The 26,943-nt window shown below is 38.0% G+C and overlaps 1 protein-coding gene and 1 long non-coding RNA gene across 4 annotated transcripts in view; both read left to right on the forward strand.

The window, feature by feature from the left end:
* tenm2a (teneurin transmembrane protein 2a) overlaps window positions 1-26,943 on the forward strand; it is a 330,820-nt gene that overhangs the window by 117,591 nt on the left and 186,286 nt on the right. The window lies entirely within an intron of this gene.
* On the forward strand, window positions 7,442-11,082 carry LOC148977548 (uncharacterized). Its single transcript, XR_016169672.1, has 2 exons — window positions 7,442-10,120; window positions 10,448-11,082. It is a non-coding gene; the product is annotated as an uncharacterized LOC148977548 (long non-coding RNA).

Here is a 26,943-nt window from a genome sequence, read left to right on the forward strand (position 1 = left end):
ATGAAGCATGGTTTTGCTCACTATTCGGCAGGCTGCAGCTAAGGCGTCAACCTGATTTAATTATGCTGCTGTCTGGTCTCTCTGTTTCTGACTTACCTGGGGTGAAGTGACATGGAACTGCAAGTCCACAAATCCATTGTAATTCTCACCTTCAAAATGAATCTAGTCTTATCCCTGGAAGAGATGTAGATTTACAGCAACAACAACAGCTGATCCAATATGCTTCATTTGCACATTGAGACAGATGCTAGTCAATTTATTGATAGCAAATAAGAACGTGGCATTGATCGAAAACACATTGTTCAGCAGAAAAGGTGTGGTGAGAATGTCAATATTCTCATTTAAATAGGGATGATTTCAATCGTTAGACCCTCTAATAGGCATGGTTTGCATTATAAAAAACAACAAAATGACAGAATATAAAAATAAAAACTTACATTAACACATTTGTTGTTCAATTTACAAGAAGCTGCGTTTCGCTGAGGGTGCTAAACACTACAGAAATACAACAGATGACGGCTTTTAATAAGTGGGCATGAAACTTTGTGCAGTGAACAGATATATACAGAGAAACAGATGTCTGCCACAGTGTGTTCGATAAACGCTCAAAAACGTTCTCTAAATAGGGCTCACATCTCAATTTAACCTCAACCTGCCAGAATGTTCTCTCTCTGCTCGGTTTGGCAGATCAGGTAAGATGAGTCGAGAGAGTTACAGAGAAACAGATGCCTCCGTGCACAAGAAATGTTCTCCAAATAGGCCATTTTCTTGTCCGCAACAGACACCATAATATGCAAGTATGCACACTCTAAAAGTGTTGTTAATCTTGAGTGTGAATGGGCTAAAAATCTGGGATTGCAACAAGATTCAGTCTAGTATAATGACTTTGGCTTAAAAACCACACATTGTTTCTAATGAGTCTTCTGTTTTACTGTACCAATTTTGAGTCTGTAAATTGAGGCTATTTCAGCTATGGTTCAGCCAGAAGAGATGGCAACTCTAAAATTGTGCTAATGGTTTAAGTCATCTTGCACTTTTTTGGCTCCTCTGGGGTTGTTTCTCTCTGTTTTTCTTCTACATTACCTTACTCTCTCTCTCTCTCTCTCTCTCTCTATCATTATGTGTCAGTTAAACTATTGTTCTAGCAACCAAAATTCAATCAATTCCAATTCGGGATCAATTGCAAACTCCACAGATCCATCCTGGCAATTCATGAAGCTTGCCTTCCCATTGGCTCCTTCCACTCTGTCCATGATCAATAATGTCAGTCCTCTCAGCTCTCCAAATGAACGCGATTGGCTGTTCAACTACAGTATGCGATTCCAGACCTGCCAACCCATAAGCATTTTGACCTCAAAGTACACTGGTACAATTTGTTATTCTAAACTACGTAAAAACCTGGTGACGCTTCTGTGCATACGCAATACTCAAGCAACAGCAAAATAAGTGGAGTTCGACAAATCATAGCGCTGGGTTCATTTCCCAAATAGCAACGTGATCTCATGAGAATACGTATGTATTTATACGTAAAGTGTCGTTCTATCATACGTATATATAATTACGTTTTATATGCGCAGAAACGTATAATACTGACGTATTTACAGTACTAAAACGTAAAATATTTACGTATTGACAGCACAAAAACGTAATTTATTTACGTATGAACAAATCCACCGACGTACACATTGTACGTATCACAATTTATGCATATTAATATCGTAGCAGCATTATGTTTTGACTCTGTTGCATTCCACTGTCTTATTAATGAAGTTTTCAGTCGCATTTATTGATATAATACTCATAAATATGAACATTTTGCTCGTTTCGCCTGCATGTTGTTAAACAATACACTATAAAACCTTAAAAATACAGTCTTTAACGTTAGCTACTCGTTCAACCATTTTGTAATAGTTTATTTACCTTGAGACACATAAAGCGTTTTCTCCTATAAAACACAACAAAAAAATCACAAAAGACATCAATTTGATTAGTTTGATGTAATCCAAATCTTTAGAATCCATAGTTGTTTGTAAGAAACAAACAACTCCTAATTCAGCCTCTTATCCAGTCGTGATCTCTCCATTCTCAGCAGCGACCGTACATGTCAAACCCCGCGCTGATGAATTCAAATTCAAAAATTGCGCCCTTGAGAAGCGATACGTCATGTTTTACGGCAGTGATATCAAACGTTCATTGGCTCTTCCCTGCTTCGTCACAGTTTGCGACATGAAGGACTGTGCCGGTTGGTTAGTTTAGTTCATTTGAATTTTGAAATGGAGAAGCGCGAACCGAAGCCGGATTAACATTTTCATTATTTAATTTCTGCTCTGTACTTTATACAAAACTATTACAATACTGCCAGAGACAGAGAGAAGACTGCGACTGCAACGCTTCATCAGGTGAACGGCTTTTGGTATCGGTTTTCGACATTTTTGCAATAAATAAATCATTGTGATTATACTTGTCTGTTAGTTATGTTTTTCTTAATAATTGTAGTTTGTTACGTAGTTTTAAGGAATTGTTATGGGTAACGTTAGGTTTAGGGGTAGGATTGGTGGCTCAAAATATATTTTAATGTTATATTGTTAATAAAACTACCCTTTCCCAACACCTGTCCGTTACGTTTTATCCTTTTTTATATTAAGTATAAAATGGGTATGTTTAGGTTTGGGATTAGGGTTACGGGATCTTACATTTATGTATAAAATGATAAAAAGGGAAATTATACAGATATCTTTATGATATAGAATATACGTAAATAGTTTACGTTTTGTAGCTGTAAAAACGTAATAATGTTACGTTTAAATGTTGCAGATACGTCTATATTATACGTTTCAGCACCTATCCAAACGTACTGAAAAGTACGTTTTCTATCTTTGCAAAAAACGTAAAATACCTACGTATTAACAATGAGACCAGGCTGCAAATAGCAAGCGGGTATGATTAACAGATGCTTTAAGGCCTATCATTAAAAAGACACTGAAAATCGACAGTAATAAAGAATCCCCCTCAATGCCGCTTCTACTACCGTGCCTGCGTCTGATTTCAGAAGCGAGGACAGTAGTCACAGTTAGTCATTAGTATCATATTTGGATATTGCCATGGAATAATAAAAGTTGCACTATCTTAAATGTACACATCTATTTGTTGTTGTTTTAAACTGTTTTCTATGGGTTTCTTAATTTTAGACTAGTCGAACAACACATTAGAAGTTTACACATGACCAAAACTTTAGAAGAATGGAGAATAATTCTCAATATTTTAGTCAAAACATTATGACAAATCTAACAATAATGATAAATAGTGTCAATTTATCAGTACTTTTGATCAATTTACCAGGCCAATAAATAAATAAATAAATAATTTAAAATAAAAATTAAGATTCATAGTATATTACACAGTGACCATGTGTCTCCATGTGTAGAACTAAAGTCTACAACCTAAACATACCTTTGTTGAATTTGTGCTGCCTTAAGCACTGATTTTCTTTTTTTTCAAGATTTGGCATATTGGATTTCTATATTGTACGACCAGTATTTTTGTGTTTATTTACAAAACTGCACATGCCTTTGTTTACAGTCAATGAGATGTTTCATTGATCCCTATTATAGATGATTTGGTCATTACACACAATGGTTGATTTCGAAGCCCTTGGCTCTAGTCGACCACCTTCACCTCACTGCCAATCAATGTATTAGTCCTTTCACCTTTCTTATGAATCAATAAGTTATTTACTTCCCTATCAAAGATGAAAAGCCACTTCTGCTAAATCCTTTGAACATTCTATACCATAATAGTCCCTCCTCTTAAACTAATGCACAGTTAATGAAACACTCCTGTGAACCTAGCTAATCCTATATGCACTTCCACTGATACAGCTTCCTACGCATAGGAAGGGCCACAGGCCTTTTCTCTGATGCAAGCTCTTGAAGCTCCCAGATGGGGAAAAATGGAAAAAGAAAGCGGAAAATTAATTGTGACCAGAGTGTTTGAAATGGATCGTTGCAGAATATGTAAGAAATGTATGTGTTTCCATGGTGACAATAGAAGCTTGGTTGTTGTCAAATGCAGAGGATGATGTGTCATGGATTTTGCTGGCGGGAATATTGTGTACCTCTCTCTCACCCAATCTCACACTTTTGGGTGTATACATGCTCTATGCCAGTATAGCTCTTGAATTTAGTCTTTTTAGCCATTTAAATTTTGGTCAGTGAACCTAAAACAGAAGCTCAACCGTACATACTTAAGAAATGCGTAAGAACAAACGTGCTGCATAACACATGGGAAAACAAATTGGTTCTCTTACTTCACGAAAGCATATTTGAGCTTCCGTTTACCATATCTAATATGCCTTGATGAATGTGATTAAACCACTCAATTCCTATGGGTTACTTTTGCTATATTTATGAAACTTTTGAAATGTCAAAGTGATAGTTGCACGGATTGTCAGTTGAGGGACAGAAGTCTTTCAGAATTCTTTGAGTTTCTGAGATGGACAAAATTGTTACAGGTTTGCGCACATTGCAAAGTAGACTTGCTGTAGCAGTGCTTTTCAGAGAAACTAGTTTGTGAACTTAGCATGTTTCCTAAATATCTGCAAACATATATAGTGTGTTTAAGCATTAGTACAGTCAATATATTACCTTAAATCTTTGACAGGTATGAAAACGAAGGGTTGTACTGTTCAACGGGTTGTACTGTTGTTTAACAGTGTACCAATTGTGCAGATGATGAAACGTCTTTCCGAAATCTTTTATACAGTGTGTGCCATTCTAAAGACTGTAAGGCTTATATTCATCCGTGTTGAATTCAGTATGGCATCTAACATGACTAAGGTCAATAGTCTGATTTATTGTTGTTTTTGTCAGTGTTTGTATTATCAATGTCTACTGTACAATGTTCCTGTATAATGCTTTAAAGTTGGAACAGAAAGTTGAAATCGCCGAACAAAACATTTTTGTAATTAATAAGAAATTGGATTAAAAAAAAATACGTAGCAACTGCAATACATTATCACACTTATTAGAAAGAACGCAACCTGCATTTAAAACGAAGGTGACAACAATGTGTATTCATGTATTTCACATTGTGCTATCCATTCGAGTCACTGTCATCCATTCAAGTGCTGATTACCTGTATCAATTTTACACTTGCAGTGCTTTGTTTTTGGGTGCCAGGCCACTGTGGGTCTTTAGCTGTGTGCCCCTAGCAGTCAGGGGTCCCACGGCACTGGCCCCATTGGCCCGAGACATAATCTATCCTTCCACTCAAGCATGGAAATTAATGCTGGTCTGTTTAGCAGGGAAGTACATGAAAGAATCATTGATGTTATTGACTAAAACTTTTTTTCTTTTTTTTAAGAAATCAGTAAAATAAAAAAGAGAAACAATATGAAAATCTTATATTGGCAACTAACTATTGAAATAATTGTTAAAATACTCAAAAAAGAATAAAACTGAAATAAAAGCAATCTAAATTAAAACCTAAAATAGCAGAACACCAATTTGCCAAGGCAGCATTTTTTCAGATATCTTCAAGCTCGAAGTTTCATTCGCAGTCTTAGCCCCAACTTCCCGAATCTCCCAGAGGCCTCTCCAATCGATTCATTTTTAACCCCATTGCCCACCATTAAGGGTTCTATTTCTTATTTATATAACCTCATTTTTTCTTTGCAGCTCACTCCGCAGCATAAAATCAAAACCCAATGGGAGGAGGATCTAGGGGAGGTGTTCTCGGAGGAGCTATGGGATGCCATTTTGCGTCGGGTTCATTCCTCTTCAATTTGCGCTAGACATGGTCTGACCCAGTGCAAAATTCTACATCGTACACATCTCACTCGAGTTAGGCTTTCCAAAATCTATGATGATGTCGATCCCATGTGCGTTAGATGTCGTCAGGCTTCAGCTACCCATGCCCATATGTTCTGGTCTTGCCCTTCACTTCATAATTTTTGGACACAGATATTTAACACTATTTCTGTTTGTACAGGGGTTCAATTTAATCCAACAGCATGCACCGCTCTTTTTGGGGTTTTACCTCCTACTTTGCAGCTGCCTAAATATAAAGCGGATTTTGTAGCCTTTATTTCGTTACTGGCTAGACGTTTAATCTTATTGAGGTGGAAGTCTCCCTTGCCGCCTTCTCACTCGTTCTGGATCAGGGACATTCTTCAGTTCGTGAAGTTGGAGAAAGTTAGGTGCGTGATACAGGGTTCTCATGCAAAGTTTAATAAAACTTGGGGTCCTTTTTTTACACATGTTGAGGGATTGACTTTTTCGGCTATTCCAGAGTAGCCACCCTGACTGTCTTTTAATTGTGAGGTTTCATGTAATTTTTTTTTATTTTTTATTATTATTATTATTATTTTTCAATGTGATTTAGTAGCATGCTGGGATGTTTTTTTTTTCTCTCTCTCTGTAAGCGAGTATATTAAGCTCTTATTTAGCAGTGGGTGATCATTTTGTGTTTTTTTTTTTTTTTTTTTTGTGTTTTTTTTTTTTTTTTTTTTTTTGTCTGTTTTTCCTTTCTTGTAAGTTGTACTTGACACTGTTTTGATTCTCGAATTGTTATCACTTTATTTTGATATGTCGCTGGAAAAAAACAATAAACAAATGTTTAAAAAAAAAAAAAATAGCAGAACACTAATACTGTATTATTTGAATTTAAATCTGGAGTTATTAAAATAAAAGTGAAATAAAAATATCAATAGATACTTTAACATGGTGATGGCGCAGTGGATAAGACCCGGGTTCGAGGTCTCTCACTCTTTACAGCACATACAAATATTTATTTTCTCTCTTTTCTTTAGTAGAACATTTTACATTTTGCATAGAACATCTTTGAACAGTAATCGCTATAGAATAGGACTATATAAATTACTTCTGGTGTGGGAAATTCACACACATCTAAAGTACAGTGTTATGGAAAACCATCTCCTTCTTTTCACATCCAATATCCAACTAAAAAAAGTATTCATTTCGACATATACTCCAGTTTTTGTTAAATCACACCAGACATGCAAATCCTGTGCATTTTGGAAACTTTTGTGTAAAATCATATATATACATATTTTTTTTTTTCCATCAAAGTGTGCTTTCATTTTAATTGAGCGTGCTGTGAGCAGTGCAGCAAAAATAAACCCGCGCTTCACCCCTGCTCCCAGTGTGAATGCACTCATTGATTTACATCCACACCAGAAATGATTTCACGCAGCCGACATTTTGAAATGTCTCCGGTGGGAAGAAAACCGGAAGGGCCGCTTTAAATCATAGGAGAGTCGCGAATGCGATGGTGTATTGAGTGTAGAAATTTGTTATTCTAAAAATGTACATACATTTCTTTAATAGTTTAGACTATGTATCGTGACATTTATACATTTATAAATCATTTTTAAAAAAATATATATTCAGAAAATAAAAAAGAAGCAGGAACGAACTATATATATATCGTATATTGGATATTAACATCATTAAATCACGGCAGCAGCTTCATGTTGGTAGTCCAGACATTTGCACTGTTGTCTATCTGTACTTTCGGGATGCTTCCCACCGGAGCCTCACTTTCGATTTCAAAATGGCGGCTGCGTGAAATCAGCGTATAAGCGCTGCTCACGTTTGCTGTCTGAAACGGCCGTAATTCACAAGGTTATACATGCTTGTTTTGTGTGCACGTGTGGTGCTGATGTTGTGGGATGTTGCAGTTGCTGATCATGGCCGATCACGAAAAATCGGCCAATCCCGGTCACCAGCTGATCAAATGCATTTAACCTTCCTAAATCAAGGGTAGCATCAGTTCTGGCAGGTCTCGTTAGTCAAGCTCGCATCAGCGGACTCTCAGCTGATCCACGTCTACCTATAATACAACACCACTGTATACAAATATAAGCTCCTTCAGTATTATCAGCAGCTATCGCGTTTCTCTGGAGCGTTTCTAATTACCCTCCTCATCCCCAGCTCCTCCTCTCACTCAGTCAGGATTTGGTATTCTGATTCCCCTTGAATCAGAATAAATTCTCTAATTATGTTGCACTTTAAAATCTTGAATGAATTATATCTGCATACATTCATTTTGGTTCTTTTCTGTTTACTCGGTTTACTTCAGTTATCACGGCTCTCCCTGCTCTTATCCATGCTAGGCTGCATGGGTGCCCGGGGAGTTCTCGCCCAGAACAGAACCATACCGAACCATAAATCCAAACTGTATGCTGATTGTCAGTCATATTTGACGATAATGGTCCTGACAGAACTGAAATGTGTTGTGGTGATAATTTCAGATTTTGAGTACAATCACCCTCTGTTCTCTCTAGTAGACCCCTTTACACTCTCATCAAGTCCAAACCACCACTGACATTCTTTACATGGCAGCACATGTAGGGATTATCATCATGCACACAGACAGTCTATTTCCGAGGATGGGGATGTGTGTTTGCTCAAGGCTCTCTTTGGGCTGTGTGAGAGGCAACGTGGTGTTTAGAGGACAGCAGCACAATATGGACTTTGCCCTGAGAGGGAAGAGGAGGGGACTGATGTGATGAGTGTAGGACCAGAAGGGTTGTGCAGGCTTTAGGGTCCATTTGCTGCAGGGTGGTTGAACAGCTGTTCACATACACAACCCAGCTAAAACCAGATTGAAATGTTGTTCATCTCTGAGTAACTGTGTAGTCTGTGAGATAAGGGATATAGCTCAGTTTGATGTGAAGGAAAATGAGGCTAGGAGTTCATTTGATGTGTAGTAGTATCATAGGTCATGCCTAGGCCCCACACAGAATCGGTGGACTTTCCAGTGCCAATATTGAGGGACATTTTGCAACAGTTAAAAATGGTAAACTGTTTTTAAACAGAAATTAGAATACCTTAATGTCATCCATCCATCCATCCAGTTCGTTCATTCGTTCCAGCTAAAAATTTAAAAAGTGAGATTTCTGTTATTTATTTATTTGCTGCATATATACAATATACATTTTTTTTTCTTTTTTTCATTCATTCATTGGCTGATTTTTATTTTATTTATTTTATTTTTTGCTGCTGTTAAGTTGTAAAATATGTATTTATTGATTTATTCAATTATGTATTTGTTAGCTGCAAAAGCAAGAGGTGGCGTATTTCTTTCTTTCTTTATTTTTTTAATTCATTGGCTGTGTTACGAATTGCTCCGAGACATGAAGATGAAGATCCAAATGCAGTTTTATTCAAGAATAGTCGTATAGGTAGGGTCAAAAATCAGCATACATGTCAGGTCAATGGAGAATACACAGAGGGAATCCAAGAAAAAGCCAGAGGTCAGGGCAGGCAGCAATAATCCAGTCCAAGAACAATCCAAAGTCAAAAAAAAAAAAAAAACACGGGAAAACGCTCAGAAATGCAGACACAGTGCAAGACTTCACAATAAGTGAATGTGAACACCAGGTATTTATGCTGTAAACTAAACAAGATAATTATAAGCAGGTGAGTGAGATGAGCGATGGTGAGTCCAGACAGTGAGTTAAGGGAAATGTAGTTTGTGAGTGAACATTTACCATTTACATGTTACCTGAGCACCTCTGTTGACAGATTTCTGAGAGATTTCTGATTGGTGGACTGTTGGTTTATATATATATATATATATATATATATATAAAAAACAACTCTGTTGGTTTGAGATCTGTTTAACTCCCAGAAGAAGGCATGTAGCCAAAACGCGTTGTAGTTTTTTAGATGGTTGATTTGACCAGGCCATAGTAATAAAGGCTTTTTAACTTTTCTACTTGAGAGTGCCTTGGAGTCCTCTTGCTTTTTCGTCAAACATGAACATCGTCTGGTGTGGAATGCCCTCTGGTGTCTCTCAAGGGCACTCCAGCTGGTGACCGTTAAAGGCTGAATATTCAAAAATCATTTTTCAATATTATTTATTTATCAGCTGCAAATGCAAGTGGTGGGGCATTTGTTTTAATTGACTTTTTATCAGCTAAAATGTTTTGGAGAGTGATTTTGTGGCTCTTTGTTATGGTTCCATGAGCTGTCGCTCATTGATCGAATGTAGGCTTCTGGTAGGGATGTAGACTCGTAGGACCGAGGGAAAGCTGAGCCAGTTGTCGATCTTTAAGCAATTGTCAACGCCTTGAACTTGATGCGAGCAGCGTGTGGTAGCCCAACCCGGTCTCATCCCAAATCGTCATATAACTGACGTTTTGGGACGTCTTTTGACCATACGTCAATATTCGCCTTTTTAGGGCCCCCTTAAACGTCGGTAGATGAGGTTATGGGATCCTAACTCTACGCCATACCTAAACTTAACCCTAAACCTAACCCGTCACCTAACTGACGTTAAAGGTAAAGCGTCAGTTGTATGACGGCCCGGGATCGCCATCTACCGACGTTTAAGGGGGCCCTAAAAAGGCGGATATTGACGTATGGTCAAAATACGTCCCAAAACGTCAGTTATATGACGATTTGGGATGAGACTGTGTTAGGTAGCCAGTGCAGGGAGATGAACAGAGGAGTGACATGGGCCCTTTTGGGCTCATTGAAGACCAGACGAGCAGCAGCATTCTGGATCATTTGTAGAGGTTTAATTGCATGTGATAGAAGTCCAGCCAGAAGAGCATTGCAATAATCAAGCCTAGATATAACCAGGGAACACAAGAAGCTGTGTCTCCTGCTCAGTTAGGAAAGGCCTGATCTTCCTGATGTCGTGCATTGCAAACCTGCATGATCGAGCTGTCTTTGTAATATGGTCTGAGAAGGTCAGCTGGTCATCAAAGATTACGCCAAGATTTCTGACCGACCTTGATGGGGTGAGATGGATAGTGAAGTCGTGCTGTAGAGACGGATTGGCAGGGAGGACGAAAAGCTCAGTCTTAGCCAGGTCGAGCTGCAGGTGATGTTCCTTCAACCATGCCGAGATGATGAAAGGAAAGGCAAGGGAAAATGGATGAAAGGGAAAGGCATATTTTATGTTTTGTTAGCTGAATAATCAACACGGAGGTAAACATTGTATAGGAATGAACAAGTACTTATATCATCACATATACATTTTATGGATGTTAGTTTAAAAATTGTGGCAACAAAAAGAATTGCTTGATTATGGATTTTGCAATGATTGTTTTTTTTTTGTTTTGTTTTTTTTTAAAAAGGTTTTCCTAAACATTCTGCCTTTGTGTTGGTTGGATAAACAGATATTCTAAACCAAAGTCATACCACTGTTTGAGCGAATGTTGCTATATTTACACTTTTCAGGCAATCAATCAACATACAAATGGCTTATTATAATTCTGCATTTTAAGTTGTGATAGGAACAAGTCAAAACAGACTGCCTTTAAAATGACTGAGCTATTAATCTATGCTTTGTGACATTTCACAATAAACTGTCACATCATTGTGTCTGTGCGGGTGTGAAGGGACATATTGAAAGATGTTTAATGAACTACTTGACCCCTCGAGCAGCAAATATGCATGAATACATGAAAGCTTCTCTTGCCTTTTATTTTTGAATATGTGTGTGGGTGCAGATTTCAGTCCTCTCGCGCTCTTCATCAGGTTACTCATTAAATCAGCATGTCTTTAATGAAACTATCTAATCACAACCCCTACTTCTGTTAAAAAAAATAATAATAATTATATGACCAGTTTTGTCAATGCAACCTAGATATGTCTTGTCTTCCTTCAACAGAGCCCAAAAGGCCTCTGCATTTGCAAAATTCATACTTTCTAAAAAAAATAAATTAAAAAAAAAAAGGTCATAAGGCAAGACCGGATAGGCTGACCTGCTGCATTAGACATAATAGAGAAAGCAATGTGTACAGCATGTAAAACAACTCCCACGACAGGCTTTTCCTTCCATTAACTTGTATTTACAACTCTGAAAAAAAGAAAAAGAAAAAAACAAAGGCTTTTACCGTTGGGTCTCAGAGGCTGCAGACGTGTAACCTGTTTCAAACAAGCTCTCCTTTAGGCCCTCGAGACTATGAGACTGAGGACTAAGATTTCTGTGATCAAAGGTGCCACTGTGACAGACCAAGCTTGCCCTTGTCTTGTAAACCACCACCACAAATATTTTAGCCTTTTGTGTTATTTAGCCAGTATGATTAAATTCAGTTATATTTCTAAAGCACTTTTTGTGTTTATCTGTGTGAAATGCACTCTTTAGTCATCCTAGTTCACTCATAATTTATCCACCCTCATGTCATTCCAAACCCAAATTTGTAAGCTAGTCTTCAACAACAAAATATAGTGACCAATGTAAAAAATAAATAAATTAATTTAATTAATTAATAACAAAAATAAAAACGCATGGTCCTACTTCATATTAAGTGTCTTCAACTTCTATGTACTAACATTTAAAATAATAATTTGATATACTTTGTAGTCCACTTGTGTACATAAACATTTTTGCAATGTACTAATATTAAAAAAAATATAAATACCGTACCTGCATGTAATACCAGCTGTAATTATTTCCCGTATTTACGAATATATAATTACCCTGTTTGACCCTTCCCTTGACCCTTAAAGGGTTAGTTTACCCAAAATAAAAAAAATGTCATCATTTACTCACCCTTATGTTATCCCAAACTTTAATTTAGGCTTTTAAATACATGTAAACATTAATCAAAGCACACATCAGTTATGGTGAACGGAAGCTAAATCATAAACTCTTGACATGAGAGAACCAATGATGTGTTATGCAGCAAGTTTGAGCTTCCGCTAGGACAGAAAGTACGGTTGAGTACGGTACCAGTTCTTCTAAACCTGTCCCCAACCGTACCTAGATCCCATCTCAAAGGCATCAAAAGAGTTTTGAAATACAACAAGGACAGAAAGTACGGTTGAGTACAGTACCAATAATTAACCTGTCCCCAACCGTACCTAGATCCCACCTCAAAGGCAGCAATAGAGTTTTGAAATATAACAAGGACAGAAAGTACGGTTGAGTACGGTACCAATACTAAACCTGTCCCCAACCGTACCTAGATCTCACCTCAAAGGCAGCAAAAGAGTTTTGAAATACAACAAGAACAGAAAGTACGGTTGAGTACGGTACCAATACTAAACCTGTCCCCAACCGTACCTAGATCCCATCTCAAAGGCATCAAAAGAGTTTTGAAATACAACAAGGACAGAAAGTACGGTTGAGTACGGTACCAATACTTCTAAACCTGTCCCCAACCGTACCTAGATCTCACCTCAAAGGCAGCAAAAGAGTTTTGAAATACAACAAGGACAGAAAGTACGGTTGAGTACAGTACCAATACTAAACCTGTCCCCAACCGTACCTAGATCCCACCTCAAAGGCAGCAAAAGAGTTTTGAAATATAACAAGGACAGAAAGTACGGTTGAGTACGGTACCAATACTTCTAAACCTGTCCCCAACCGTACCTAGATCTCACCTCAAAGGCAGCAAAAGAGTTTTGAAATACAACAAGAACAGAAAGTACGGTTGAGTACGGTACCAATACTAAACCTGTCCCCAACCGTACCTAGATCCCACCTCAAAGGCAGCAAAAGAGTCTTGAAATATAACAAGGACAGAAAGTATGGTTGAGTACGGTACCAATACTTCTAAACCTGTCCCCAACTGTACCTAGATCCCACCTCAAAGGCAGCAAATAAAGAGTTTTGAAATACAACAAGGACAGAAAATACGGTTGAGTACGGTACCAATACTTTTAAACCTGTCCCCAACCGTACCTAGATCCCACCTCAAAGGCAGCAAAAAGAGTTTTGAAATACATCAAGAATATAGAATAGAATGGTGAGTTGGTGTATAGATAACTTCTTTTATGGTTCTTGTGTTTTTTTTGTTGTTTTTTTCCCCTTCATGGAAGAAACCAATATTATCAATTTTAAATAAAATGAGGGTGTGTAAATTATGACCCATTTAATTTTTGGGTGAACTATCACTTTAAAATTCTCCCCTTTGTTTCATATATTTCCGATTCCTTGAAATAATAGCCTATATAAAAACAGCAGTTTAATGATGTTGTTCAGACAGAGAGCTGAGTAAGTGGGTGTGTTTGTGTGTGAAACACAGTCGTATTTTCATTTTATGTGTATAGATGACAGAAGATATACAGGCAGTTTCGGACCAAAGCGATCGACCAGCTCTATCAAAGGGACAATACTGACAGTCATAAAGCTTTCTAGTAGGGTTACTCCACCCTCAAACTTACATTGCAATGCTTTTGTGTTGTTGTTGTTGGGTTATTTATTTAATTGTTATTATTTTTTCATACTTCAACTTTTATTTCAGTGCACCCTCCCTTCCCCACCGAAACTGCACCATCAAAGCTCACTGAGACCTTTATGAGAGCACAGAGAGAGCCTGGTTTGTCTCTCATTCTCTTTGTCCTTTTGTTCCCTGTGCTGAGAAGAGATGAGAGGGAGCAGAAATGATAGAAGAGCTTGATTTGGGTTGTGTGTGTGTGTGTGTGTGTTAGAGAAGAGTGGATTTGGCAAGACCAGCCCACACTAAGGCCCTTAACACACGCTGACCTTTAACACACACACTGACTCTTATCTCACACTGACCTCTGCCACACAGAGAGTCTTATCAAGCAAAGACCCCTGCTTCTCCTTGTCAGACGGCTCAACCTCCGGCAGCAGTTAAGAGATCGAAACGCCTCATATATCAGCATTATGATGTGAACTTCATGACGTGTACACGTTTTAAATATAACCTGAAGTAATTTTTTTTTATTTATTTTTTTATTTAACAGGGACCAGATACAGTCAAACATAGTCACAATACAAAGCCTGTAACTGATGCGCAGCATATAGAGTTTGTAGCTAATGCTAATTTTCAACTCCTGTCCCTGGTTGGGCATTTCTAAGTACATTATAAAAAGACACATACAAATAGAAATCATTCACATTTATTCAAACACACACACAACCAGAAAAAAATAACAATAGTTAAAAATGGTTACAGTTTTGGTTTGCCGTTAGCCACAACTTTATCCTGGAAGTGAACTTTTTCAAGTCAGATTTGACCTTAATGTCAGATGGTAACGAATTGTGTTAAGAGTCTATAAAGCTCTTAACAGTAAAGGCTGTCTGTGCAAAGCTTTTCCTACAGTATGTTATTGTACAGTTGTGATTCGTGCTGTTTCTGGTAATTCTTTTGCTGTTTTGTATTTGAATAAATTTACTAAGTGGCTCAGGTGCTAAATTATTAATAGACTTGAAAATTAATTAAAAAAAAACATAAATCACTGAAGCTTTTAAAGCTCAATATATTATATTTCTCGAGGATGTAACAGTGATGGTAACAGATTGGCTTTTTATCCATAATTTTTGTTGTTTGATTGTAAAGTGAACCAATGTGTTGTATTGCAGATGGAGCTGCTTGTGCCCAAAATGTCATGCACTATGAAATATGCGAAAAAACCCATACCATGCATGTACAGCAGGGCTGCCTGGTTTGGTATGAAATTTCTGATCAGTTTAAAACAGTTACCATTACTTTGTATTGTTTTAGAGATTTTCTTTAGATGTTTAGCAAATTTAAGTTGAGGATCTATGACCAATCCAATTCTGTAACAGATTGAATTATTCCAAATTTGACCATAGATTTGTTAAATAAATGTTTGTAAGAGCAAAATGTAGAAACCTCTGATTCAGAAACGTATCTTTTCTGCTGGCATAATCGAGGCCAGATGGGTTAGAAAAAATAAAGATCCCATGAAACCCAAATTAAGTCAATGTCTATTGGCTTTCAAACAATCTAAATGCAAGTGTACTCCTAAAAGCTGACCTTTAGTAGATGTACACATTATCATAAATCATAAAGAGATTTTATTCTCCTGGAAAAAAACAGACCAAAAGTGTCAATGACTCATCTTGCTCTCTAGAATAACCTGATTGGCATTAGCAAATAGAAATAGTAGATCTTGGTTTATGACTTGACTAATATGAAATACAATTACATTTTGCACATACAAATTTTCTATTTTAATACATGTTAAAAGTTCCAACCCTGGAAAAAAGATTTTGAAAAGATTTGAAAAATTATTTTTAATACTTTATATATATAATTTACTCACTTTACTCAAATACTTATTAATAATTAACTTTTAATATTTAAAGAATATTAACCACAAATGAACAGTAATTAATATAATACAAACAAATACACAAACTAAAAGCATAGATAAGACAAAATAACAAAGTTAAAAGTAAAGGTCTAGCTACATTAGTATTTAGGTACAAACATCTAACCATTAATTTATAAACTAAATATATATCACTTTAAGACATAATGAACAGATCCAATATTATGATACACATCTAATTTCGTTCTCAATTGTTTGTACACTTAAGACATAACCGACTGTGTTTACAAGAATACTTGTTGAGTATGTACAGTGTTATTGTGGCATTTTTGTCTGTGTAATGACAGCAGGTTGGCAAGTGATTACCTCTGATGAGCTCAATCCAAAATAGAGATGAGATTCATATTTACATTTATGCATTGGTCTATCCAAAACAACTTCCAAGTAAACATTTTTGCTGCATACATGTTCCTCGGTAGTCAAATCTGTGACCTTGACATTGCATTGCACTGTGCGGGACGGCAAACCAGAGGATGGGCCTTTTCCTTAATGAGATCTAGTCAATATTGTTCCTTTTCATGGCACTGTGAATGTTAAACTCTGCTCTTTGTGTGCATTTCATTAATGCACAAATTCATTGTTTAATTAATGAAATTGGTTTGTGCCGATGACATGCTGTTCTGTAAGTGAAAAAGAGGAATATGAAAAAAAAAACCTAGATATCCCCACACGCACAAAGAGAAGTAATTGCTAATAATCGTGCTTGACTCTGTTGGTTAAGCACTTGTGGAGTGGCTGTCTGTGTGTAGGCTATGACTGCAGTTTGCCGTTCGAGAGCAAGCATCCTTATGCGCAACATCCCACTCCAGCCTCTGCATCACACATGGATTGTGCATGTAATACGAGGTTATATCCCGAGAGAAAAGCCCTCATCAATCATGCCGTATTAGTCTCTGGAAAAGAACCGCGTGCTGATTGGTCAGGAAGCTTTGCTAATTGGCCTCGCGTTGCATTAGTGCTGCTGCAGGGGGGCCGTGTTCTTCCTCGATAATGACAGATAGAGCAGACGGAACGCATATGTGTGTGTGCGAGGAGACGGCAGACCGTAGGAATGGTGTAATGGTGGGTTGAAGGGACAGATTAGGAAATGGGAGGTTTAATGATCCTGTCTGCAGCGCCGTCTCTGAGCCAGCTGCATGTCTGCGAGATCTAAAAGAGACGTTTCCCTGAGGGAGTCTCCTCGGATGAGTACTTGCACACACCGCTGATGCTCCTGTCATGCCAGTTTCGTCTCAGGATACAAGTGGCGCGTGACTTGACTGTTTTAAAGATATGCTGCTTGGATGTGTCTATGATTTTGTAGTTTATGTAACATTCTCACTGACATGCATTGAGTTTGAGCATAAGTGTTGGAATAGTGCGTTCAAAGACAATGACACTCCAAAAAGATACTGGGCCAAAAAGCTGCACTTGAACACACCAAAAGGACTACTTGCGACAACACACTCCATCTGCCAAAATACACCAAACTGGGTCCAGCTAGTACCAGTGGTGCAGAACACCCCCAAACACACTACGCTGGCTGACACTCAACAACGGCCTGACGTTGGCCGACGACCGAACATTGGCTTGACGTGTTAGGATCTTCAATTTCCTCATAATTTACTCAGCCCCACATCATCCGAGATGTTCATGTCTTTCTTTCTTCAGTCGAAACGAAATGAAGGTTTTTGAGGAAAACATTCCACGATTTTTCTCCATAATAGTGGACTTCAATGGGAACCAACGGGTTGAAGATCCAAATTGTAATTTCAATGCAGCTTCAAAGTGCTCTAAACAATCCCAGCCGAGTAATACGGGTCTTATCTAGCGAAACGATGGGTCATTTTCTACAAATAAATGAACATCCATGTACTCTTTAACCACAATTGCGCCACACATTACTTAATCACGATGAAACCAAGTGTTTACTAAGCGAACGTGCAAAGAATACGTCAAACACCCTTTGAAAAAATGAAGGGTAAAATAACGATGTCGGACAATTTTGAAGTCAGAGGAGACCTTTTTCAACAAGAGAACTGCATCATCAGAGTATGCAACGCATTCTCATCCCAAGGCGTCATATACTGACGCTTTTGCCAATGTGTATACATCCAATGCACATGGCACACTTTAGCGTCAATATAACACACACACAGAGTATGGGTATAGGTTTAGGTCTGGGGGTAAGGTTAGGGTTGGATCACTAGGAGGCGCCTTCTGGCCCATATATATCTGCATCTCATATTGACGCGAAAGGGTGCCATGTGCGTTGGATGTATACACATTGGAAAAAGCATCAGTACATGACGCCTTGGGATGAGAACGGGCTGGAGTATGACTGCGATCAGGAGACGAGTTGTAAACAATGTAAGGAGTGGTGGTTGTATGTATGTGTTTCCTAAACCTGAAACTCAACTGAACTTTTAAGCCTCTAAATACATCTTTATACTGCAAAGGTGGCACTGAAAGATATAAACCACAAAAAAGAGCATTTCATATTTACAAATAATGTGGTACACAGGCAGTTTCTATTTACATTAATTTACACTGGAATCACAATCTCAAAAAAAAAAAATTGTTGTTCCCCAATGTTACCTTCTGTGTGAATTTGAATGAACAGCTGTCAGAAAACAAGACAACAGCAAAGTGCAAGGTAAGTGTAATTAATAGAGTGTTGCATTCTCAGAGACGTTAACGGCATCAAGCTGTCTCTGACACTCCGAGGTGAGACAGGCCAGAACTGATGATTTTTGTCAGTTGTCACTTCTGCTCTGCCTTGAATGCAAAGCAACGTTGTTGTCGTATAGGTATAGATTTTAGGTTCATAATAGGTGTAGGTATAGATACTGTTTTCCACACAATATTGCCAAAGCATTATTCTGGTATATATATATATATATATATATATATATATATATATGATTGATAAAATCATTGTAATTAAATCATTAAAAATATTTTAATCAAATTAAAATGCTAGTGATGGTTATAAATTATAAAACTGAGCAAAAAAAAACTGTTATTATATATAAAAGTAATAACAATAATACAATGAAATGAAATGGAATAAATCATTTAGCAAGAAATGAATGAATCCTACTACTGGTACAGATATATGTAGACTTCTCTCTTGTCTTGTCTCATCCCACATACAGTACGTACACATATGTAGAAACACAGAGAAGGTGTGTAAGCGTTGTGCCGTCAGACCCTGACAGTCATTCAGGTCACACACAAACAGATGAATGACGGCACAGATGCTGCACTCTTCCGAGCCTCCTCGGCCGATTGGCAGTGTGCTGGACTGTTGATAGAGCGCTGGCAGCCGTTCAGCAGACTGCTCAACCTCGCTTCAAACACACACCCGCCCATTGCGCTTTCATGCCTCTCCATAAAAACTCTGTTTGATCTGCCTTACAAAACACACAGGCTCACATACTGTTACGTGTGAGGAGCCATGAGACGTGTAGGGATAAAAGCAATTTACAGAGAGAAGCCTATGTTTGCGCTGTGACATTCTCTGAACAAACAGCATCAACATGTGTTAGGGCTGCACGATATTGGGGGTCAGGGGGGGACATGATATTGATTTTTTTTTTCTTTTTTTTTTTTTTTTGGGGGGGGGGGGGTATAGCAATAAATACAAACTTAAGTATTTATCAGTGTAAATGAACACAGTGCCTTTACAAAAAAAAAAAAAATCCTACTAGGGCATTTTGTAAATACAATATTTTTCAGTTTCGGTTTCATTGTGTAATGTGGAGCAGGTTTAGTGGTCAGATTGTGCTGCCGGTCAACCCTATCTGCCAGAAACTATGCACTCCCTGCTCATAAATAAATCAGATAAAAAAAAAAATAAATAAAAGAAATGCCGTATGCGCCTGCAATTTCAGATGTGGGATTTGTTGTTATTTGTATGCATTTTTTTGTATATTTGTATTATTACATTAGTCAATGGTTATTTATTTATTTATTATTTATTTTATTTTTTTCTCCATAAGATTCGGCTATGGATGTTACCGGTGGTTTAGGGTGGTAGGTTGGGACTGAATGGCGCTCGTTCATTCTCCTCTCTGTAGCCGGTCCTGTTGGTGGTCACTTTGCTTATTGAGTGTGGGCTGAGAGACCATCTGTTAGTCTCGTCTATCGCTGTGACCCTCAAAAGAACATTTCAGCAGACAGGCGAAACCCTTAGAGCTTCAGCGATGGTCACAAATTTTATTATAGACTGTTGTCCAGCCGCATAACTGCTGTTTCCATCAATCTATGTGAATGTCTAATGTGTGTGTGCGGTAGGCTCTTTGGGGGTCACTGTTGTAACAGACTGTCTCCTAAGCCCCCTGGCTCTCCAATCCACCTGTCTATGTGAAGTGATGAGGGTGAAATCCTGCTTGCTGCACCTGCGACCCTCCTGCACACACGTATAAAAGATGCGCACATATAGGCTCTGTTCCAAAACACAATGAGCTGTCTGCTGTCCACATAGCCAGCTACCTTCTAAGGCAGCATCCTAACAGAAATAGAGGATCACAAGCAGGGTCCCAAATGAGCGATTTCAAGTCCTGCCAATGCCGAGTGAATAAAAAAATGTACAGGCAAATATTGTCCAAAACATTTTATCAATTTGACCGTTAAAGATACAATTAAAGAACTGTTAGATAACCTAAAAACCTAAAATTACTGTGAATACAATAAATTCAAATTTCCAACCAGTCTTTAGAAAGCGGAATCAAATCAAACAGTCCAGTCACACTGCCAAATGTCATGTATATATATATATATTTATTTATTTATTGATGCTATTTATGCATTTCAAAACCCCACTGTTTAGGTTAAATGTTGAGATATGAAGACACAAAGAAGACATGTTTTTTAGACTTCCACTTGACACTTGACAGTTGTTAATTATGAACATGTTTTGTAACTATGTTTAGTTAACGATGTTCAAACGGTCCCTGGATAAATGGTCCCTAGTTAACTAGACTGTGTTCAGTTAACTATGTTCAAACTATGTTCAAACTAGTTAATTAGTTAACCATGTTGCACACCAAAGTGGTATGTTTTAATTCATTTGAACTTACTGCAGTGTGCTCTGAGATGTCCATGAGGGATATGCACATGCTGCATAATTTTGCATTGGAACAAACTTCACATCTGGGGGCATACATGTGATGCCTAAAAATGGTCCCTGGATGGGTAGCTTTCTACGCTTTGGAACTATACACATTTAGAGTTCACATTAAAGATTATACAGTACACTTTACAATAATAGCACATGAATAATCATGTACTAATACCTGAATTAATGCTTTACTATGAACTAATGATGAGTCAAGAAGACTAATGAGGAACTAATCTACAGTATGACGTGAGTCATATGAATTCCTGCATAAATATACCATCTTAACTACACGTTAATACATGCGTGTTAATTAATGCATCTCGGGGTAAACTAAATAAAACATGCTCTAGAAAATGGACACATTTTGTGGCCCAACAGAAGATTGTCAGCATTATGATAAATACAGTAAACAAATCCATAAAATAACTACATAAATAACCATCATCTGTCCTAACACTGATTTTAATTTTGAAAATTGTATCTGTTAATGAATATGTTAGTGTGGGTATTTCAGCAGTGGAATCACTTAAAACAGAATGAGATTAAATTTGAATGATGAATGCATCGTTGTGTGTTCAATGAGTAAGGTTAAATGTAAATGTTGCAATACATCTAGTGTCATTCACTGATGTTTGTGACTGTTGCTGGTGTCAAATTTATGAACAATTTTACACTGTGCCCTTTTAGTACATATTTCTTCTGATCTAGAACACGTTTGATTTAGTTTACCCCGAGATGTTAATTAATGCATTAATTAACAAGCATGTACTAACGTGAAGTTAAGATGGTAAATTCGTGCTGGAATTCACATGACTCATGTCGGAGTTAAGATTAGTTCCTCATTAGTGCATGTTGTAACAGAGTTTGCTGTTATGAGGCAGAAACCAGCGCCATACGTCTTGACTCATCACTGGTTCATAGGAAAGTAATTATTAATTCAGGCATTATTCATGATTATTCATGTACTATTATTGTATAGTGTTACTAGTAGCTAATAACTTGGTCTCTTTTGCTGAGCAGAGAGAGGTTGTGCTCCACGTTCTTAGCGAATCAGATCTGAACGATCACATTGTATCTTTTAGTGGGAGAGAGATAAAGAGAAGATGTGTCCTGTTTTGCCCTCATTTTCATGGTTCTCCATGGTAAATGGCTGTGGAGTGCCCTGGATTTTCATACTCCTTTATGAGTATTGCTCTCTCTCTTTCTCACTCTCTGCCTCGCATGCTCACTCTCAACTATAATGTTTTAAAGAGCAGACAATTCGAGAGTTTTGTCATTCCCGTTGCCATGGTAGGCACTTGTGGGGGCCTGCGTGATGGTAGTAGTGCAGTCAGTTAGTGGAGTGGAGGGCTGTGCGGGGCCATGCTGATCAGCCATCAGTCAGAAGAACCCTGCATCTCATGCCACCTCATGCTTTGGTCCTTTAGTCTTTCCCCCCTTTCTATCTTTACATTGCAAAGTATGATAAGAAGCTGCAGCTGTTGTAAGGTTATGCCGAGACATTACAATCATGTATCATTCTTGCGATTCTTATTCTCACAATAAAACCAGAATCAACATTGGCTTGGCTTTTCGGAAATGATGAAATGATGAAAAACGATTTTAAATGTTGTAATTATGGGTTTTTGTAGCGCTGTGCTACAGTAGCTACAGTAACGTCTTAAGCAAGTCAGCTTAGGATTCTTTCCATCTAAACTTAAATCATTTAAGCATAGAAGTGAATGTTTTATGAGCAGTAGTATTATCGCTCTCTTTTTTAGTTATGATAAATTACTTTTTACTTCTACTCAAAGCAAAACACATCTGCCTCCTCTACCACCATTATATTCAATTGAAGCTGACTCAGATCAGTGTAACTATTACGTTTACACAATCAAAATGTTCTTCTAAAAAGTACTTTTTTTTTTTACGGCTAGAGGGTCAACAGTTACATTTATTTAATTTACAGAATCTTAACTAAAATGCAAAATGTACAACATTAAACTGACATCATATTTTGAGTTTATATTATAACAGAACTATCTATCAGGTATAACAGCTTAGATTGGATGGCTTTTGAATAGTGCGACAGACACTTCCGTAGCGCAACTGCCCTCGTGCTTTGGAAAAAGGAGAATGTGCTTTTAGCGTTTTCTACACATCTTTAGGCGCTATATGGCGCCTTACTCATCAGATTAGATTAGGTACCTTGCTCAAAAAAAAAAAAAAAAAATCAATCACAGCTTAAATGGTTTGAATTGCCTGACCACCATAACCTGCCCTGTGTTGAATAGTCAGAGTTGAATATTTTAATGCAGCATTTACGCAACATTGCATCTTTATACAAAATGTGGAAGTGCACAGAATGTGCTTGACTATGCAGAGTGAAGACTCTTGTTTTCAGCCATACACACCATGTATCCCTCTCTCTCTGTCCTGTCCTGTTCTGTTTTCACCTTGTCAGAGGACTGGGCTGAGATCGGATCTGTGCATATGCATTATTGATTCACAACTCTTCTCTCACACTGACCAAAGTTCGCAATGCCCTTAATCTCTCTCTCTCTCTCTCTCTCTCTCTCTCTCTCTCTCTCTCTCTCTCTCTCTCTCTCTCTCTCTCTCTCTCTCTCTCTCTCTCTCTCTCTCTCTCTCTCTCTCTCTCTCTCTCTCTCTCTCTCTCTCTCTCAATTCAATTCAATTCAATTCAAATGAGCTTTATTGGCATGACTGTAAAATAGCACAATATTGCCAAAGCAATAGTAATATATAAACATATATGTAGATAAATAAAAGTGAAAAAATAAATAAATAAATAAATAAACAACAACAATAAAGCTCTCTCTCTCACTCACTCACTCACTCACTGAGTCACACACTCACTCACTCATTCACTCAATTGCTCACACAATCTTCCGAAGAGAGACATTGTGTTATCTTTAATGAAGTGTCAGTCTTCATGAAATGAAACAAATGCATTAAGAAAGAAAGAAATATTAAAACAAATACTGAAGCTCATCTACATTTCTTCATTAGTATTATTACTACATTTTATTTGGCAGTGGTTATCTGGACTGGGCAGTGGTTTTCTAAGACAGTAATCTGCATAACCTACTACTACAGTATTTTATTTAAATGACATGTTTAAAATCTGAAATAAAATCTGAGAACTGGTATCGTAAATTTTACTGCTTCAGCTCAAATCAATCGAAACCTTTTTTTTTTTAAGCCTGCACGGTCCAGCGAACATATTTAACTAAAAGCTACTGGCTCTTTGAGCTAAATGTTACAACTTTCATTCCTTTAGCCATATTGAGCCATGCGTTTTTCTTTCTATAGGCTTATGCATTTCTAGTCTACAATTTTTCAGTCTTCTCCCTCTTATATGGTTCTTGATGCATCGCTAGTGTATTATTGACTGTTTTTTACTTGTCTGTCAAAAAGTCATCCGTCACTATGCGATCATCTGAAAATCATGACACCTACGTCAATGAAATCCTTATTCTTTCCATCTCATAAGTGATCTCATGCCCAGTGCCGCAGGCATCACTCTGGCCCTCTCTTCTTGCTAGCAGCACTCTAGTCCACCACTGTTTCCACTTCTCTCCTCTCACAAGTCCTGCTGTTCTTCTGTCTTCGACACCTGCGCCGGGGTGAACGCTCTCCCACATAAACGCCCCATGGCCTATCCTCTCTGACCTAAAACTCCTCTCTGCAGCTTACTTCTCCTTTTCCCCTGTTTGAACACTTGCTCTGGTGGTACGAGGGGCGAGCATAACATTGGCCAGGTGTTGCCTGTGTTTGCACATGTAACTAAGAGAGCAGAAGTGAATGAAAGATTAGAAAGATAAAGAGGAGGAGGGCAGAGGTGAGACAGAGGAGAGGATAAAGGAGGGATAAGCATGAGAGAGAGGGAGATGAGAGGGTTCGAGTGCAGAGTGGGGAAGAGGAAGAGAGGGCTGCTATTTTTACAGCTCTCTACAGGGAGCCCCTGTGGCATACCGTTATCCATCTTAACACCATGCACACACTGAGACACTGAGAGAGTGCAGATACTCTATCTGTATTTGCTTGCTCTCTCTCTCTCTCTCTCTCTCTCTCTCTCTCTCTCTCTCTCTCTCTCTCTCTCTCTCTCTCTCTCTCTCTCTCTCTCTCTCTCTCTCTCTCTCTCTCTCTCTCTCTCAAGATTCAAGATTCAAGATTCAAGATTCAAATAGCTTTATTGGCATGGTTAAAGAAATCTTTACATTGCCAAAGCATTCAGAACACTATAGAATATAAATAAGTAAATAGTTAAATAAAAAATAATAAAAATAAAGTAAAGTTTTTTTTTTGTTTTTTTTTCTTCGTGGAGATAAACATTGCAATAAAAAGTTCAATCTACTAATATTTACACAGTGTCTCTAGGTGTGTAGTTTGTAGTCTCTATCCTGCTGGAGGCTCTTTCTTCGTGACAGGACTTCACGTATCTGGCAGCCAGGTTAGAGCTCGCTGGGCTTTCTCCTAGTAGGAGTGGGAGTTTATCCATATTACATTTCTGATGGAAGTCTTTCTGGTAGGTTGTGAAAAGGGGATAGAAAGTGTTTCTAATGTTTGCATATTTGGGGCAGGATGTCAAAAAGTGAAGCTCTGTCTCCACTTGGTTCTCTGTGCAGTGAGGGCACAGTCGCTCTTCCTTCGGCAGCCAGGTCTGCCTGTGTCTGCCTGTCTCGATGCTCAGACTGTGTTCACTGAGTCTGTACATGCTCAGGACTTTCCTCAGTTTTGGGTCGCTCACTGTACTCAGGTATCCTGCCAATTCATATGTTCTGTTTAGGGCCAAATAGCATTCCAGTTTACTTTGTCTGGCTGTTGCGTCTGTCCAATGTTTGAAGTATTTTTCTTTTTGTGTTTTAGTTATTTGGTTTGGGGTTACTATGTTTTTACTGTCCGTTTGTGACGTGAGCTCTAAGACCAATCGGCCTAGGGCGTTCTTCTCTGGCTTCAGCTCTTGGTAGTCAACTCTTGGTCTGTGAGTGGACCCCAGACTTCACACCCGTACAGCGCGATGGGCTCTATTACGGTTTTGATTATTTTTAGCCAGATTCGAATTGGGATGTCAATTTGGATATTTCTCTTGATAGCATAAAAAGCTCTCCGTGGCTTGTCTCTCAAGTTGTTAACAGCTTTTTTAAAATTTCCTGTGTTGTTAATATTTATGCCAAGGTAAGTGTAGTCCTGGGTGTGTTCGATGAGCATGTTGTCCAATTTAAAACTATGATGTTGGTCTTGGCGGCTGGGTCTTTTTTGGAAAATCATAATTTTAGTCTTTTTGGGGTTAATTGCCAGGGCCCATGACTGACAGAAGTTGAGCAGGAGGTCTAGATGCTGCTGTAGACCCTCTTTAGTGGGAGACAGCAGCACCAGATCATCAGCAAACAGAAGGCATCTGACCTCAGTGTCCAGTAGAGTAAGGCCAGGTGCTGCAGACTGATCCAGAGCTCTCGCTAGTTCATTTATATAGATGTTGAACAGTGTGGGACTTAAGCTGCAGCCCTGTCTCACTCCACGACTCTGAGGGAGGAAGTCTGTGTGTTTGCTATCAATTTTAACTGCAAATTTGTTGTTTGTGTACATTGATTTGATGATGTCATATGTTTTTCCTCCAATGCCACACTTAATTAATTGAAGAAAAAGGCCTTCATGCCAAATGGAGTCAAAAGCTTTTTTGAAGTCAACAAAGCATGAGAAAATTTTTCCTTTGTTTTCGTTAATTTGTTTATCGACTAAGGTATGGAG

Source organism: Pimephales promelas, chromosome 9, assembly GCF_988280905.1.
Source record: "Pimephales promelas chromosome 9, fPimPro1.hap1.1, whole genome shotgun sequence".
NCBI lineage: Eukaryota > Metazoa > Chordata > Actinopteri > Cypriniformes > Leuciscidae > Pimephales > Pimephales promelas.